We start from the raw sequence: 18,874 nt of genomic DNA on the forward strand, positions 1-18,874 counted from the left end.
CCTGAGTTCTTTAGATCGCTATTTTATGCAGATAGACACGTTTTAAGACAATAAACACACAATCGCGGCAATATATGGTTGGTCTGTGTTCTTTATGCCATGTTGGGTGGTTTCATAATAGATGATATTTATAATGCAATGCTATTCCACATAGCTTTTAGCATTGTATATTTTCTGTCAGATTTTTTGACCCGAAGCTATATGAGATCACATATTGTTATATAAAACACTCGACTTATAAATTATAAAGTGATATGAAGCAAGTTTTGAATAAAACATGATTTTAATCGTATAAATTGTTGTTTTGCTGGTGTGCTAAGCTAACATGCTAGCTTGCCCTAGATGCACCTGCCACTGAGTAAATACTTTATTTTTATGAACATTTTCTAAATGTAAAACTACTGAAATGCTTATTTGGACGAAATGCATTCAATAGAGTCTCAGTGAGGGTAAAGTGAGAGGTTTGATTTAGAAATGAGGTTTGAATAGAACAGTTTGAATAGAGAATCGTTAGTAATTATAATGCAGACAAAAGAATAATAATTAGAGCCATAACCAGTCCGCAGAAGTGTGAATGTGTGCCTGGGAGACAAACTGAATGGGGCAGTTAATTTGCACCTCTAAACAATAGAGGCAAAATAGAATGAAAGCTGAGAAGACATGGCAATAAACATCAGTTGATATTTCAGCGATATCTCAAAATAAAATCACATGAAACGATCTGGTAAAACGTTTAATAAAATTCAGAGTTTTAGACTGATCATCTTCAGATCTGAAATATAACATGGTCAGACTTGTGGCTTTAGCTGTAGTGCATTTCTAGATTTCTCCAAGGCCCACTTCAATTTTATTTTCATAAAGATATTTCATACAAATAAATTTCTAATAACTTTACAAAACTTTGAAGCTTATTATAGCTTTTTTTTATTATAAAAAATATTATCATTTTGACTTTACAGTAAACTGCCAGGTGTCTGCTTTCAAATGAGACCATAATTATGCTTTTAGTGCAAAGGATTCACAAACTGTATTTGTTTTAGTCTGAGTATGCATTTCTTAGGATTTTTCTTAGCCATCCGGCTCGGCTACGCGATTCAGTTCGCGCGAGCTCCTCCCCGCTTCCGGGGTGTCCGGTACACCATGGTGGGGTCCAATGCCCCAGTCATGCGTGCGGAGATCGCGACCCTACTGGCGAAGGGCGCGGTCGAGCTCGTCCCTCCAGCCGAGATGAAGTCCGGCTTTTACAGCCCTTACTTCATTGTACCGAAGAAATCCGGTGGGTTACGACCGATCCTGGACCTTCGTGTCCTGAACCGATCCCTGTACAGGCTTCCGTTCAGGATGTTGACTGCGAAACGCCTTTTCGAATACGTTCGTCCATGCGATTGGTTTGCAGTGATCGACCTGAAGGACGCGTACTTCCATGTGTCCATCCTTCCGCGACACAGACCGTTCCTACAATTTGCGTTCGAAGGGCGGGCATATCAGTATGCCGTACTACCATTCGGGCTAGCTCTGTCCCCTCGCGTCTTCACGGAGATTGTCGAGGCAGCCCTTGCGCCACTCAGGCAACAAGGGGTTCGCATCCTGAACTATCTCGACGACTGGCTCATACTGGGCCACTCTCGGGACCGGGTGTGAGAACACAGAGACCTGGTTCTCCACCACTTAGCTCGTTTGGGCCTTCGGGTCAACTGGGAGAAGGGCAAACTCTGCCCAGTGCAGAGGATCTCTTTTCTCGGTATGGAGATCGACTCGGTCGCCATGTGTGCGCAGCTTACCGGCGTGCGCGCGCAGTCACTGCTGACTTGCCTCAGGCAGATAGAGAGCAAGAGTGCGGTTCCACTGAAACTGTTTCAGAGGCTCCTGGGGCATATGGCATCTGCAGCCACGGTGAAGCCGCTCGGATTGCTTCATATGAGACCACTTCAGCACTGGCTTCGCGATCGAGTCCCGAGATGGGCATGGCAGTCTGGCACGCTCCGGGTCCCAGTGACTCAGGCCTGCAGACAGACACTCACCCAGTGGTCGAACCTCAGCTTTCTACGGGCAGGTGTGCCCTTAGAACAAGTTTCCCAGCATGTTGTTGTGTCAACAGATGCGTCCACCACGGGTTGGGGTGCCATGTGCAATGTACATGCAGCCGCCGGCTCTTGGTCAGAGAGCCAGAGCTGCCTGCATATCAATTGCCTCGAGTTGCTGGCAGTACGGTTCGCCCTGCACCCCTTCCGAGCGTTGCTGAAGGGTCAACACGTACTAGTCAGATCAGACAACACGGCCGTAGTAGCGTACATCAACCACCAGATCGGTCTACGCTCCCGCCGCATGTCTCAACTCACCCGCCATCTCGTTTTATGGAGTCAGAAGTGCCTGAGGTCCCTTCGTGCTGTCCATATCTCGGGGATCCTGAACCGTGCAGCCGACGAGCTCTCACGGTTTCAGCCAATCCCTGGGGAGTGGAGACTCCATCCCCAGTCGGTCCAGCTGATTTGGGATCAGCTCGGGGACGCACAGGTAGATCTGTTTGCCTCCCACGACTCGTCCCACTGTAGCCTGTACTATTCCCTGACCGAGGGCACGCTCGGCACGGATGCCCTGGCGCACAGCTGGCCGCAGGGCCTACGCAAGTATGCGTTTCCCCCAGTGAGCCTTCTTGCACGTGTTCTGTGCAAGGTCAGGGAGGACAAGGAGCAGGTCATCTTGGTCGCCCCGTTCTGGCACGGCCGGACCTGGTTCCCAGAACTAGTTCTCCTTGCGACAGCCCCTCCCTGGCCGATTCCTCTGAGACAGGATCTACTCTCTCAGAAACGGGGCACCCTGTGGCACCCGCGTCCGATCTTTGGAACCTCCACGTGTGGCTCCTGGACGGGATGCGGCAGGTTTGAGTACCCTACCACCTCCGGTGGTGGCTACCATCACTTCCGCTCGGACAGAGTCCACGAGACAGGCCTATGCGTTGAAGTGGAACCTCTTCGTCAATTGGTGCTCTTCTCGCCAAGAAGACCCCTGGAAATGCCCGATCGGGTCTGTGCTCTCTTTCCTCCAGGAAGGGTTGGATCGAAGGCTGTCTCCATCCACCCTGAAGGTTTATGTGGCCGCTATCGCCGCCTACCATGACCTCTTTGACCGGAAAACGGTAAGTAAGCACGACCTGGTCATCAGGTTCCTGAGGGGTGCGAGGAGACTACATCCTCCTCGTGCTCCTCTCGTACCCTCTTGGGACCTCTCAGTAGTTCTAAGTGCTCTGCAGAGGGCCCCATTTGAGCCTTTGCTGTCAGTAGATGTTAAGTTCTTGTCTATGAAGACAACCGCACTGGCCTCCATCAAGAGGGTAGGGGACCTGCAGGCATTTTCGGTTGACGAAGCGTGCCTGGAATTCGGGCCGGCTGACTCTCACATGATCCTGAGACCCCGGCCTGGATATGTGCCCAAGGTTCCCACCACTCCGTTCAGAGACCAGGTAGTGAACCTGCAAGCGCTGCCTTTGGAGGAGGCAAACCCAACCTTGGCATTGCTCTATCCAGTACGCGCCCTTCGCGCTTACGTAGACAGGACGCAGTGGTCAGGACCTCAGACCAGCTCTTTGTCTGTTATGGTGGGAAGCTGAAAGGGAAGGCTCTCTCAAAGCAAAGGCTGTCGCACTGGATAGTGGACACCATTGTTTTGGCTTACCAGCAGCAGGGACGCCCATGTCCCCTTGGGGTCAGGGCCCACTCCACTCGGAGCGTGGCCTCCTCTTGGGCTTTAGCACATGGCGCTCCGCTGACAGACATCTGCAGAGCTGCAGGCTGGGCGACACCAAACACATTTGCCAGGTTTTATAACCTCCGAGTGGAGCCTGTATCCGACTATGTACTCGCCTCTACTAGTGGCCGGTAATGGATTGGCTCAGGTGTCTTCGCTTGCTCGCCATTCCACTCCACGGACTGGATACGTGCGATATTTTCTCAGGTGAGTTCCCCGAGAGCCCTAAGCTCCTCCAGCACTGTCGACGCCAACACCAGTAAGTCTGCCCTTAGCCCAGACACTCGTGTCCGGCCAGGTGCCCCATGTGCATGGTTCCCCTCCGGCGACCCCCACATGTGTATTTCCACCGTAAGCCTCCCTGAGCGGGTGTATTCCCTTGGCAACCTTGCCACCCCCTGGGGTTAAAAATCCACCTGCGGCTGGTACCCCAGTGATCTTCCGTATGCAGCCCCCCGGGGGTCATACGTGTATTCCTAAGTCCTCCCTACGGGTAGGCATCTTGGCGCATATCTCCTCCTGGAATATGCCTCCCAGTGTACCTTGGTATTCCTGCGTTAAGTAGAGGCCTTTGACCGTCCTACTTGCATCAGGGTTCTCACGCTTGCGCAGGGCACTGGAAGACAGCCGAGTGGCGTTATTGCATTGGGACCCCCATTCGTCACTGACGTTACGTCTACTAACATCCCGTTGCCACATCCGCTGTACCGCTGGAACGGAGTTCAACTTGGCTCCTCAGCAGGTAAAACATAATGCGATGATGCCAGCTACTTCCTTATATACCCACGTGGGTAGGCAGAGTTACGCATGCAAATCTCGCATGCCCATGGCATTGGCACTGTGTGACGGGTGCGTAGCATACCTCACATATTTGGCTTTTACCAAACATTTGGAGTTTAATTTAATGTTTGTTATTTATCCCCTCATATACAAAAACCCACACGACAAGAACATGAGTTAACAGTTTATTCAAAGCTTAAATATACAGAAGGGTGCACACTTCTTATATTTTCCTGTGCTGTTTGACTATACCTGAGCCCTAGATTCTTCTGGTCCATGGAGTGACGGCCGCATTCCATGTGGCAGCAGACAAAGGAAGAGGTGGGGCATCAGCCTGCAAACTTATGCTGTTCCAGAGGAAATTGGACTGTACCATTCCATTTTGATTTAGAGGGGATCTTTTGACTTTGTTTCATTCAGTTATATCTTGGTTTGATTTGAGTATTTTCTTTTCATATATATTGTTATATGATTGTATTAAGGTTAGGTGTGATAATGATATTGTGTTGTAAAGGTTAATTGTTTGAGTTTATTTGGTAATTGTATTATTTTGATATTTACCTTATTTTATTTTTTTGGTAGAGGCTAAATGGGTATATATAGCATTATTGGAGAAGTAGAGTGAGTCAGTATTGTCCAGCCACCTTAGCCTTCTGACCTTTGGTTTTGAATTAGATTTTGATTTGTTTACTTTGTTTACAGGGGAGATTTTTTTTTAGGCCTGTTTGATTTTTGTTAATTTCAGTTAGCATAAACCTTAAGTTTTTTTGATTTTGTATGACTTCTGTTGGAATCTGCCCCTGTATATAATTTTTGTGTTGGAAGCAATAAACTTCCATTTCTTTTCTACTCTCTGTCCTGCCTGTTCTTGGCCTCAACTACCACACACTGCCATTGGGCGCTTTCTAGTCTCGGAGATGATAGGCTTCTAAGCGAAACCCCCATTCGTCAGTCACTGACCTTACGTCTCCGTTCCCTCCTCAGGGAACGAGGGTTACATACGTAACCGAGACGATCAGTGTCATGGCTGGGCATAAATTCATAATTAACATTAACTTGACCTCAGGTGGCTCTGTGATTCCACACAGCTTGCACTGGATCTCCAATAACAAATCTGTATTGATCCTACAAAATAAAAAATAAAATAAGATAAGCACAAAATATTAAAAACACAAATAGTACTTTAACATCTTACTCTCCAAATGCAAAAAGAAAAGAACATATTAAAATCATTATTTCATTACTGGTTGTTATAAGTTAATATATGGAATAAATGTATATAACGTTAAATGTCTTCTGTCCATTTAAAAAGTAGGAGTTCGATTAAAATATTGTATTTACAGCAGGCAAATTCATTGAACATGCCCACACCGGCGATCACATTCCGATTTAAGAAATTATTATAATGCAATCTTAGAAACATGATAGGAAACATGATTAATTCAACCTCCCGAGTCCCCTATCTGCGATTAAACTAAATAACTACACCGTAATAGAGAGCTACCATGTTACGGTGAAAATGTAAAATCAAGAGAGCTTATATCAAGATATACTTACTTAACTCGTTATTTGTAGCATATAACGTCTCATCTGTAATGATCCAAACAGTTCGCTCCTCTGTTGTCTGTTGTCCTTCAGCTTCATTTTCCTCACGCATCGCGAAGACGCAAATATGGTGGACCGCGCATTTTTCAAAATCATGACGTAGTATTTTTGGCGCATGCGCATTGAAATATTAAGTATAAATATAAAATAAGATATTTTGTGCATTAAATGTTGATTATAAATGACGTATTAATTATCCATTTCTGTTCAGGTTGTTCTAACACAGTGTAGAGTTGGACTGTATTTCAGAGAACTTGACTCATTCACTTAACTAAAAGTCAATCATGTTTACAGTGAGTCTGATTAAAATGAAATGTAGCCTATTTTAACTGAATTTTAATGCAAATTAATTTGGTTTAGATTTGTTCTACTTTTTCTTGCAATTAATGCAATTAAATGTATGTTTAATCGCCATACAACAACATAATATTGAAAGTAGGTTATTCTTTACACAGATGTAAAGTAGCCTACAGTATATTAGGCAACTCCTATCATAAAGATTGACAATGTCAAATTATGTAGAAAACTGACACTTGTAGTTGAGTTCATATGAGCTAGTTATAACATTTCATGTTGTACTGGAGTGTAAGCGAGTGAAATTTTGAAGAAAAATAAATTAACCAATGTAAATTTGGACAACTATTTTTTTTAAAGTCCTACTTGCATAAGCAAGAATTTCTTCTGTTCCAGGAAGTCTTTGCTGACTGCTCCTAGCCCAATTCCACTGGCGTCTGTATAGACAACAAAAGGCAAGATAAAGTCAGGATGTCCCAAGATGGGAGATTCCATCAGATGACCTTTAAGAGTGTCAAAAGCATCCTGGCATTCCATGGACCAATTGAATCGTACTCCTTTTCGTTTCAAAGCTGTCAGAGGTTCAGCAATCTGTGAGAAATTTGACAAAAATCGATGATACCACCCTGCCATACCAAGAAAACGTTGAAGGGCTTTCAAATTAGTAGGTATTGGAAAGTCACGAATGGCTTGGGTCTTCTCTGCATCAACTTGTATGCCATCTGAGGACACAACATGTCCAAGGAACTTTAATGTGCTCTGAAAGAACTTACTTTTCTTCATGTTCACTGTAAGTCCTGCCTCTCTCAACTTATCCAACACCAATTGTACATCTTGGAAATGTTGGTCTTTGGTAGAGGAGTAAACAGTTATATCGTCCAAATACACCAAACAAACCGTTCGTCTGAGTTCACCCAAGGCCATCTCCATTAATTATTGAAATGTGGCTGGCGCATTTCTAAGACCAAATGGTATGGTCTTAAACTGATATAAGCCAAAGGAACACACAGAGGCAGTCTTGTCTTGACTAGCTGGATCCATCTGCACCTGCCAGTACCCACTGTTTAAGTCAAGTGAGGTGAATATAGTAGCACCAGCTAAGGAATCCAGAATTTCTTGAATAGTGGGCAAGGAATAGGCATCGCTCTGTGTAATAGCAATGAGTTTTCGATAATCTACGCAGAAGCGTACTCCTCCTGTTTTTTTTTAGGAATAAGTACCACTGGCGAAGCCCAGGCTGATGACAAAGGTTCAATAACTCCAGCAGATAACATTTCCTCTATGAGTTCTTTCATAATTTTCATTTTGGAGGGAGAAACTCGATAAGTTTTATTTTCACAGGCACATCCTCAGTGAGGAAAATCTGGTGATTTAATATATTAATTTGACCAAGTTTAGTGCTACATACATCAGAATGTTTTCGTATTTGTTCTAACAACATCTTTTTTTCCTCTTTTCCCAACTGAGCCTGTAGGACTGCTGTTTCTACTAGATCTGCCAATTTACCTTCAAAGCTTGGCATCACCATAGTTGGTGGAATAGTTGTAAATAAAACAACTGGTCGTTCAAGTCCCCAGTCATTCAACTTCTGAAATCCACCATAAAAAGGAAATCGTTGTTTCTCATCAGGCTTGAACCAGTAGGTGTTAGTCGTGACATCAATCTGCAATCCTCTGCAAAATAGAAAATCAAGCCCCAATACAACTGGGAACGCAAGCTTTGCCTCAGGCATGATTACAACAGGTACAACCCAATTCCGGTTATTTACCTGAACTTCCATCTCGGTCCATCCCAGAGGTTGCTTGGCTTGACCATCAGCCAAATACAACGGTCCTTCTTCCCAGTCCTGAAACTCTTCTTCCATCAACTATACACTAGCCCAGAGTTTTTCAGAGATAAGTGTAAAAGATGATCCGGTATCAACCATAGCATTTCCTTTCCATTTGCTAACCATCAGAGAAACCATCAATTGATGCGGACTAGTATCACCTGTAGCTAATAAATGAACTCTGTCTCTTTGATTTTTTCCAACAAGTTGATCTTTTGTCTTAACATTGTTCTCCCCAAGTAAAGTACTTACAGTGGGCTGTGACTGTTGACCAGAAGTATTAGCAACTGTAGATGCATTATTACTTCTCAAACTATCCCTATTCTTGTGGGAAGGGTATTGACGACAAGAGGCTGGCGAATGCGCTCCTTTACATTTCCAACAAAACATTGGAACAACCCTCTCTTGCTCCTTTTTAGTTACAACAGGTTGATTCCTACTTTCTGTTTTACCAGTCAGGGTATTGGAGAAACATTTACGTTGCTCATATTGCTGTTGATTTTGTTTATCTTACTCCAGCTGTTGTCCTAACCCAACCAATTCATCCACAGTTGACACTCTTTGTCGCAACTCACTGGCAATACTAGGATTTATATTTTTTAAGATGATTAATTACGTCTTCTTCAGTAATTTCCGGTTTCCAACGCCTGCACAGAGAATGATACATATAAGCAAAATCTCTTATGCTCTCATTTTCTCCTTGAACCCGGTTACGGATTCTCTCTGCCAATTCATCAACATAATCTCCTGACAGAAAAGCAGATAGAAAGCTAGTCTGGAACTCAGCCCATGTAGAAATGGAATATCTAGCTACATCCCACCAATCACGGGCAGTACCATGCAACACATTCCGAAGAGTGGCAGTCAACTCTTCATTTAAAAGTGGAGTCAGTGCCAGATAATCATGACATTTCTCAGTGTATGTCAATGGATCTGGATCATCTTCTTTTCTACCAAACGTAGGGAACTCTAACTTAATAGGTATCCTTCTGCTGAAGCGTCGGCTTACATCTCCACCAGACATAAATAAATCGGTGAGTCCCAGCGAACCTTGGTCTGCTGGACCTTGCTGCATGTTAGATTGTAATGGATAAGATACACTTGCAACCTCAACTGAAGCTACCACAGGATTTGTCAGAGGAAGAACACGAACTGGTGAAGTACCATTAGGAACAGTAGATGGTTGTGAAATGGGAATCACTGATGTATGATCAACACCATTTTGTTTAAGGGCAGCCACATCTCTGGAAAATACTTCTATTTGTTTAGTTTGTGCCAGTAATTCTGCTTGAAACTTATCAATAGTATTTTGGAGAGGTTTAATGATAGCTTCCATGTCCTTTTTTACTTGATTTTCCACATGATCCAACCGCCAGCTTACTCTAGCTGAACTTTGAGTTCGATGATAATCAAACTGTTGATTTATAGTATGGAGTAAATTTTTCTGCCCAAGGTGCATAAACACTCTAAGGTGGTTCTTCGCACTCAGAGGCCCTGCGGAGCAGCTCCTTTTTGATTGCTGTACAAATTTCATTGGAACATGCAAGGAACTTGGGATAGACAAAGCAGTGCAGATGTACCTCAGTGAGCAAGGATGCAGCTGGGAATTCAATCCACCACACAGTTCTCACATGGGAGGCTTGTGGAAGCACAATTGGTATTGCCAGAAGATTTCTAGATTCAGTGTTTTTATAACTGTACAATCGCTTACCCACATAGTTCTTTGCACACTAATGGCAGAGGTTACTGCTATCATTAATGCACGGCCACTGTTATCGGTGTCCTCAGACCCAGAACAACCTTTAATACTTTCACCATCAATGCTCCTCACACAGAAGACCAGAGTTCCACATCCTCCTGCAGATTTCTAAGACAAGAACCTGTACACAATGCAATGGAGACAAGTTCCAGCTCTTGCAAACCAGTTCTGGACTTGCTGGAGCCAAGAATATTTACCTTGCTTGCAACACAGACAGAAGTGGACAGTACCTCAAAGAAATCTTCAAGTCGGAGATCTAGTTCTGCTTAGGGACAAGCAGATAGCTCGCAACTGCTGGCCTGTGGCCAGAATCACTGCCATATTCTCTGGAAAGTGTGGACATGTAAGGAAGGTTGAGGTAATGACGAGTGACCAAGGCAATGTAAAAACCTTTTCTCAGGCCAATTACAGAAGTTGTTCTACTTCTACCCAAAGATTGATCTGGAGACTAAGGTTTTTTGCATGCTATCGAGTTTATAGTGACCTTGCATAGGTTTTCATTTTAAAATATCTTCTAAATATTTGTAGATGCATATCTACAGGCAAAAAAATAAGACGTTAATAATTACTTTTCATTTTCATTCATAATGTCACAGTTCATGAATTCATCGTCTCATTCTGTCTATGTTGTGTGGTGTTGTTGGAGGAGTGGTCACTGATTACTCATCACAGGATCACTCTCACCTTCTGCACCTCATTACTGAGCCTATTTATTGGTGTGTCTCACTCAGTCTTGTTATCAGATCATTGCAGTGTGTCCTGTGAGTTTCCTGTGTGTTTCGTGTTCGTCGTGGGATTACTTCGCTCCAGTTCCTGTTTCTAGCAGACCTGTGTCTGCCCGTTTGCCTCCCTGCTTTACGAGGAAACATCCAACGCCCTGTCGTCCTCCTTTATGGACTGAGCTGCTTTCTGCCTTCTGAGACATTGCTGTTCTGATCTACCTTGTGTGTTGAGAGTAATACACCATTGTTAGTACGCTATTGGACTCTCCTGTTCTTTTCTACCAGTGCATGCGACGCAAACAAAATTGTTTATAAAAGTACTATTATGCTTGTCATGTGATGATGTCAGCCTTTTAAGTCACTTCATGTTAGCTCTTCCTGCATGAAAACATTGAGACTGACATGATGTGCTCTTGATATCAATCCATTTGCATCCACTACAAAACCTCATAGTAGCAATGCCGCAAGTTGACTTATGACTTAATGATGTGTTAAAGATTGTATATCAAAAAGCATTTCGTTAACCTGATAACCGTCACGAGGACGGTGACGCACTGAAACTCTCTTTGCTTAAATTAGCTCAAAATTACTATCAGATGTAAGTAATTACCTTGACAAACTATACATCATTAAAAAGATCTAAGACTAAAGTTTAATTTTGTTACCTCTGTTTTATTCTCAAAGTCTTATAATGACCGTAATGTGTTAATATGTGCCAGGAGTTATGAATATGATCATGGGCGTCGCTACCTTTTGATTGTAATATGCGCGTCATTTGCATCCCATTCATAAAAAACTCTTCTCTGGTCGTCATGAAGACACTCGACAAAACAACTTCCCTCAGGGCTTTTACTTCAAATGTGTGCAGATGTGGAGAAATATTGATAGATTCTCACACGTTTGAGTCAAATTTCTATACAGAGAAGTATTATTTATTCAATCTTTATCCAAAATCCGCAGATGTGTGATTATGAGCGCAGTAGACTGTGTTATGCTGTGTTTTCAATTCATTCTGGCAGCCGGAGGGCGCTGGAAAGCTGTACTACTGAAAATTCACTCCCCTATGCATAGATGAAGAACAGACACACCATGTGACATTCAGGAAGTATCTGACATTTCCAAAACAGATTCCTGAGTTCTTTAGATCGCTATTTTATGCAGATAGACACGTTTTAAGACAATAAACACACAATCGCGGCAATATATGGTTGGTCTGTGTTCTTTATGCCATGTTGGGTGGTTTCATAATAGATGATATTTATAATGCAATGCTATTCCACATAGCTTTTAGCATTGTATATTTTCTGTCAGATTTTTTGACCCGAAGCTATATGAGATCACATATTGTTATATAAAACACTCGACTTATAAATTATAAAGTGATATGAAGCAAGTTTTGAATAAAACATGATTTTAATCGTATAAATTGTTGTTTTGCTGGTGTGCTAAGCTAACATGCTAGCTTGCCCTAGATGCACCTGCCACTGAGTAAATACTTTATTTTTATGAACATTTTCTAAATGTAAAACTACTGAAATGCTTATTTGGACGAAATGCATTCAATAGAGTCTCAGTGAGGGTAAAGTGAGAGGTTTGATTTAGAAATGAGGTTTGAATAGAACAGTTTGAATAGAGAATCGTTAGTAATTATAATGCAGACAAAAGAATAATAATTAGAGCCATAACCAGTCCGCAGAAGTGTGAATGTGTGCCTGGGAGACAAACTGAATGGGGCAGTTAATTTGCACCTCTAAACAATAGAGGCAAAATAGAATGAAAGCTGAGAAGACATGGCAATAAACATCAGTTGATATTTCAGCGATATCTCAAAATAAAATCACATGAAACGATCTGGTAAAACGTTTAATAAAATTCAGAGTTTTAGACTGATCATCTTCAGATCTGAAATATAACATGGTCAGACTTGTGGCTTTAGCTGTAGTGCATTTCTAGATTTCTCCAAGGCCCACTTCAATTTTATTTTCATAAAGATATTTCATACAAATAAATTTCTAATAACTTTACAAAACTTTGAAGCTTATTATAGCTTTTTTTTATTATAAAAAATATTATCATTTTGACTTTACAGTAAACTGCCAGGTGTCTGCTTTCAAATGAGACCATAATTATGCTTTTAGTGCAAAGGATTCACAAACTGTATTTGTTTTAGTCTGAGTATGCATTTCTTAGGATTTTTTCAAAATTTAGAAATCAGCTTAACAGGTTAAACGGATGATGATTGATAAGTTTGTTTAGCTATTATAACTGGGAACAGCAGTGTATATATGTTTGTCAAGAAATGGACACTGAATATTGTTGTAGTGTTTTATTAGTTAGTTTATTAGTTACATGTTAATGAAGAATTGTGACAGTAAATGATCAAGCTTACTACAATGTATTCATTGCCAATGGATTAACTTGATGTTTATGGGGACACTAAAACTATAACACTAAATGTATGATCTAAGTTATTCAACTAAATTTACAAATTAAAAGTAATTAGGTCTTATTTAATTCTATAAACTATAATAATGCTCTGCCAACATTGTCGCTATATGATACATTAAAATTAGCTGATAACATCCCTGTTTTCTCCAGAACAACTGTACAGCCAAATTAAGTTTTGTTGCAGTATTGTCCCGTTTAACACTGTGAAGCTGCTTTTACACAATCATAATTGTAAAAGCGCTATATAAATAAAGTTCATTGATTGATTGATTTAGTTAGTTTCGACACACTGCACAAGAACATTACAGCTGTTATAAACAGACAAACACATTTAACAGTGGATTTTAAAAAGAGGAAAAAAGTGACTTTTTTAAATAAGGACTGTATAAGTAGTAAAGGTTAGTTCTATATTCTACTAAATAGTTCTACTATTGATACATATCCCCTTTTAAACCAACGCATGAACACGCAATTCTCTCAGGTAACTCAATCCAGCGACACTAATCCTAAACAACAGGTATATTCGTAGAACCCAATTAGCCAGGTCATGATTAGCATGATGATATCATCTTGGATGTGTCATTTGATCTCAGATGTAATCAGCAACTTACAGTGCCTTGCGAAAGTATTCGGCCCTCTTAAACTTTACGACCTTTTGCCACATTTCAGGCTTCAAACATAATGATATGAAACTGTAATTTTTTGTGAAGAATCAACAAGTGGGACACAATCATGAAGTGGAAAGAAATTTATTGGATATTCCAAACTTTTTTAACAAATCAAAAACTAAAAATTGAGCGTGCAAAATTATTCGGCCCCCCTAAGTTAACCCTTTGTTGCGCCACCTTTTGCTGCGAATACAGCTGTAAGTCTCTTGGGGTTTGTCTCTATCAGTTTTACACATCGAGAGACTGAAATGTTTGCCCATTGCAGAACAGCGTTTGTGAACAGCAGTTTTCAGTTCTTTCCACAGATTCTCGATTGGATTCAGGTCTGGACTCTGACTTGGCCATTCTAACACCTGGATATATATATATATATATATATATATATATATATATATATATATATATATATATATATATATATATATATATATATATATATATATATTTTAACCTGTTAAGCTGACTCCGAAATTTTGAAAAAAACCTAAGAAATGCATACTCAGACTAAAACAAATACAGTTTGTGAATCCTTTGCACTAAAAGCATAATTATGGTCTCATTTGAAAGCAGACACCTGGCAGTTTACTGTAAAGTCAAAATGATAATATTTTTTATAATCAAAAAAAGCTATAATAAGCTTCAAAGTTTTGTAAAGTTATTAGAAATGTATTTGTATGATATATCTTTATGAAAATAAAATTGAAGTGGGCCTTGGAGAAATCTAGAAATGCACTACAGCTAAAGCCACAAGTCTGACCATGTTATATTTCAGATCTGAAGATGATCAGTCTAAAACTCTGAATTGTATTAAACGTTTTACAAGATCGTTTCATGTGATTTTATTTTGAGATATCTCTGAAATATCAACTGTTTATTGCCACATCTTCTCAGCTTTCATTCAATCTATTGCCTCTATTGTTTAGAGGTGCAAACTGCCCCATTCAGTTTGTCTCCCCGGCACACATTCACACTTCTGCGGACTGGTTATGGCTCCAATTATTATTCTTTTGTCTGCACTATAATTACTAACGATTCTCTATTCAAACTGTTCTATTCAAACCTCATTTCTAAATCAAACCTCTCACTTTACCCTCACTGAGACTCTATCGAATGCATTTCGTCCAAATAAGCATTTCAGTAGTTTTACATTTAGAAAATGTTCATAAAAATAAAGTATTTACTCAGTGGCAGGTGCATCTAGGGCACGCTAGCATGTTAGCTTAGCACACCAGCAAAACAACAATTTATACGATTAAAATCATGTTTTATTCAAAAATTGCTTCATATCACTTTATAATTTATAAGTCAAGTGTTTTATATAACAATATATGATCTCATGTAGCTTCGGGTCAAAAAATCTGACAGAAAATATACAATGCTAAAAGCTATGTGGAATAGCATTGCATTATAAATATCATCTATTATGAAACCACCCAACATGGCATAAAGAACACAGACCAACCATATATTGCCGCGATTGTGTGTTTATTGTCTTAAAACGTGTCTATCTGCATAAAATAGCGATCTAAAGAACTCAGGAAGCTGTTTTGGAAATGTCAGATACTTCCTGAATGTCACATGGTGTGTCTTTTCTTCATCTATGCATATGGGGTGAATTTTCAGTAGTACAGCTTTCCAGCGCCCCCCGGCTGCCAGAATGAATTGAAAACACAGCATATCACAGTCTACTGCGCTCATAATCATACATCCGCGGATTTTGGATAAAGATTGAATAAATAATACTTCTCTGTATAGAAATTTGACTCAAACATGAGAGAATCTATCAATATTTCTCCACATCTGCACACATTTGAAGTAAAAGCCCTGAGGGAAGTTGTTTTGTCGAGTGTCTTCATGACAACCAAGGAGGAGTTTTTTATGAATGGGAGCAAATGACGCGCATATTACAATCAAAAGGTAGCGACGCCCAAGATCATATTCATAACTCCTGGCACATATTAACACATTACGGTCACTATACGACTTTGAGAATAAAACAGAGGTAAAAAAATTAAACTTTAGTCTTAGATCTTTTTAATGATGTATAGTTTGTCAAGGTAATTACTTACACCTGATAGTAATTTTGAGCTAATTTAAGCAAAGAAGAGCTTCAGCACGTCCTCGTCCTCGTGATGGTTATCAGGTTTTAAACCATCCCATTGTAGATTTTGCTTTATGTTTTGGATCATTGTCTTGTTGGAAGACAAATCTCCGTCCCAGTCTCAGGTCTTTTGCAGACTCCATCAGGTTTTCTTCCAGAATGGTCCTGTATTTGGCTCCATCCATCTTCCCATCAATTTTAGAAGAAAAGCAGGCCCACACCATAATGCTGCCGCCACCATGTTTGACAGTGGGGATGGTGTGTTCAGGATGATGAGCTGTGTTGCTTTTACGCCAAACATAACGTTTTGCATTGTTGCCAAAAAGTTCAATTTTGGTTTCATCTGACCAGAGCACCTTCTTCCACATGTTTGTTGTGTATTCCAGGTGGCTTGTGGCAAACTTCAAACAACACTTTTTATGGTACCACTTTTATATCTGCAAGAAATGGCTTTCTTCTTGCCACTCTTCCAGAATGGCCAGATTTGTGCAGTATCCGACTGATTGTTGTCCCATGGACAGAGTCTCCCACCTCAGCTGTAGATCTCTGCAGTTCATCCAGAGTGATCATGGGCCTCTTGGCTGCATCTCTGATCAGTCTTCTCCTTGTATGAGCTGAAAGTTTAGAGGGACGGCCAGGTCTTGGTAGATTTGCAGTGGTCTGATACTCTTTCCATTTCAATATTATCGCTTGCACAGTGCTCCTTGGGATGTTTAAAGCTTGGGAAATCTTTTTGTATCCAAATCCGGCTTTAAACTTCTCCACAACAGTATCACGGACCTGCCTGGTGTGTTCCTTGTTCTTCATGATGCTCTCTGCGCTTTAAACGGACCTCTGAGACGATCACAGTGCGGGTGCATTTATACGGAGACTTGATTACACACAGGTGGATTCTCTTTATCATCATAAGTCATTTAGGTCAGCATTGGATCATTCAGAGATCCTCACTGAACTTCTGGAGAGAGTTTGCTGCACTGAAAGTAAAGGGGCCCAATAATTTAGCATGCCCAATTTTTCAGTTTTTGATTTGTTAATTTTTTTTAAAATATCCAATAAATTTCTTTCCACTTCATGATTGTGTCCCACTTGTTGTTGATTATTCACAAAAAATTACAGTTTTATATCTCTATGTTTGAAGCCTGAAATGTGGCAAAAGGTCGCAAATTTCAAGGGGGCTGAATACTTTCGCAAGGCACTGTATGAAGAACGGACCCTAGGTCACGCTGTTTAGTGCACTTCCTTAATCTCATCTCTCTACTGTAAAAAAAAAAATGCCACCACATGAAAAAGACACTTATAAACGCATGTTTACGATGGCATATGGTTTGTATGTGTTTTGCATGTGATTTGGTGTATTTTCATATAATTAAAGAATGTGGCCAGTTACATGCTAAACAGGTGTAGCAAATAGCTCCATATAAAAGGCTAAATATAAAACTTTAACATCATTAGACATTACTGAAACCCACATTATAGAAATACAAACACTTGCTTGGCTGTTTAAAGGGAGTTTGGAGTTAACATGTAATACTTATCTTTTATTTTGTGCTATGTAGCTTAATGCTAACAGCAGCTGTAATGCACCTGTCACACCAGGAGCTATATTTTATTTCACATAATCTACCAAAAGCATCCTTCTTCAGATGGTAGGTTTTAATGTAAATAGGGACAAATGCGGGGTTGATGGCCAACCCAGAATGCCTAAATAGGCTATAATGGATATAATAGAAAAAATAAATAAAGATGAATGTCCTGCGGAGGAGACGTTAATGTCACGGAGTGACTTAATGTAGCGGAACCTAAAATGGCGGAACCTAAAATGGCGGAAATTGTCCGCCCGGACCGTTGTCCATGAAACACGCGACTAGTTCCGGTAACTCCGGGCAACTGAAAGGGAGGATTATTAAGAATAGGTGTGCGAATGGACGTGGCGATTGATGGTTGGACAAAAGAGAAAAGGAGGCATATAAATAAGGTAACGGGAGAACAGGAAAGGGTGAAGTTTATTCCGGCGACCGCTGTGGGTGAGACGGAGCGATCGGTGAGTAGGAGGGACGTCTTGAGGCGGATGGTACAGACTGGGCGAAGTGAGAACAGAGTACTGGGCTGAAGAAAACATGGAGCTAAGTGTTTGAAGCATTCGTTGTTGAAACAACTGTGTTGATATGTATTATTACTGCCTTGAAGAGATTGTTTACCTTGAGAAGTCATTGGGAACGTAATGAAAAGAGGAAGGAGTGTGCTGAAAGGTCGTGGTCTTGACGTTTTCATATGGTCATCCTCTGCACTGACCCTTTCTTCTATCCAGGACTTATTTCCCGGCCCAACGTGGTGATCCTGACCCTAATTCACCGTGAGTGTGTGTGGAGTACAGTGGGTGAGTCTTTTTGATGTGTGTCCACCTGAAGAATTATAGTGTTGTGCTGTGCAAACGTTGTCAGCGATCCCTCCCCAGGTCGAAGAGGAAGCCCTGCATTAGAGGAAGCGCTAGAGCCGACATCTGTCTAACTACGGAGCTGTGAGTTGTATCTACCCAAGTGGACCGCCTGTATATTCACCTGTACGTCCCAAAGCTAAGAGCCCAGTGTACCGCCTGTATACCCACCTGTACGCCCAAAGCTAAGAGCCCAGTGTACCGCCTGTATACTCACCTGTATGCCCAAAGCGAAGAGCCCAGTGTACCGCCTGTATACTCACCTGTATGCCCAAAGCTAAGAGCCCAGTGTACTGCCGTATACTCACCTGTATGCCCAAAGCTAAGAGCCCAGTGTACCGCCTGTATACTCACCTGTATGCCCAAAGCTAAGAGCCCAGTGTACCGCCTGTATACTCACCTGTATGCCCAAAGCTAAGAGCCCAGCGTACCGCCTGTATACCCACCTGTACGCCCAAAGCTAAGAGCCCAGTGTACCGCCTGTATACTCA

The sequence above is a fragment of the Pseudorasbora parva genome, chromosome 18 (genome assembly GCF_024679245.1).
Source record: "Pseudorasbora parva isolate DD20220531a chromosome 18, ASM2467924v1, whole genome shotgun sequence".
Classification (NCBI taxonomy): Eukaryota; Metazoa; Chordata; class Actinopteri; order Cypriniformes; family Gobionidae; genus Pseudorasbora; species Pseudorasbora parva.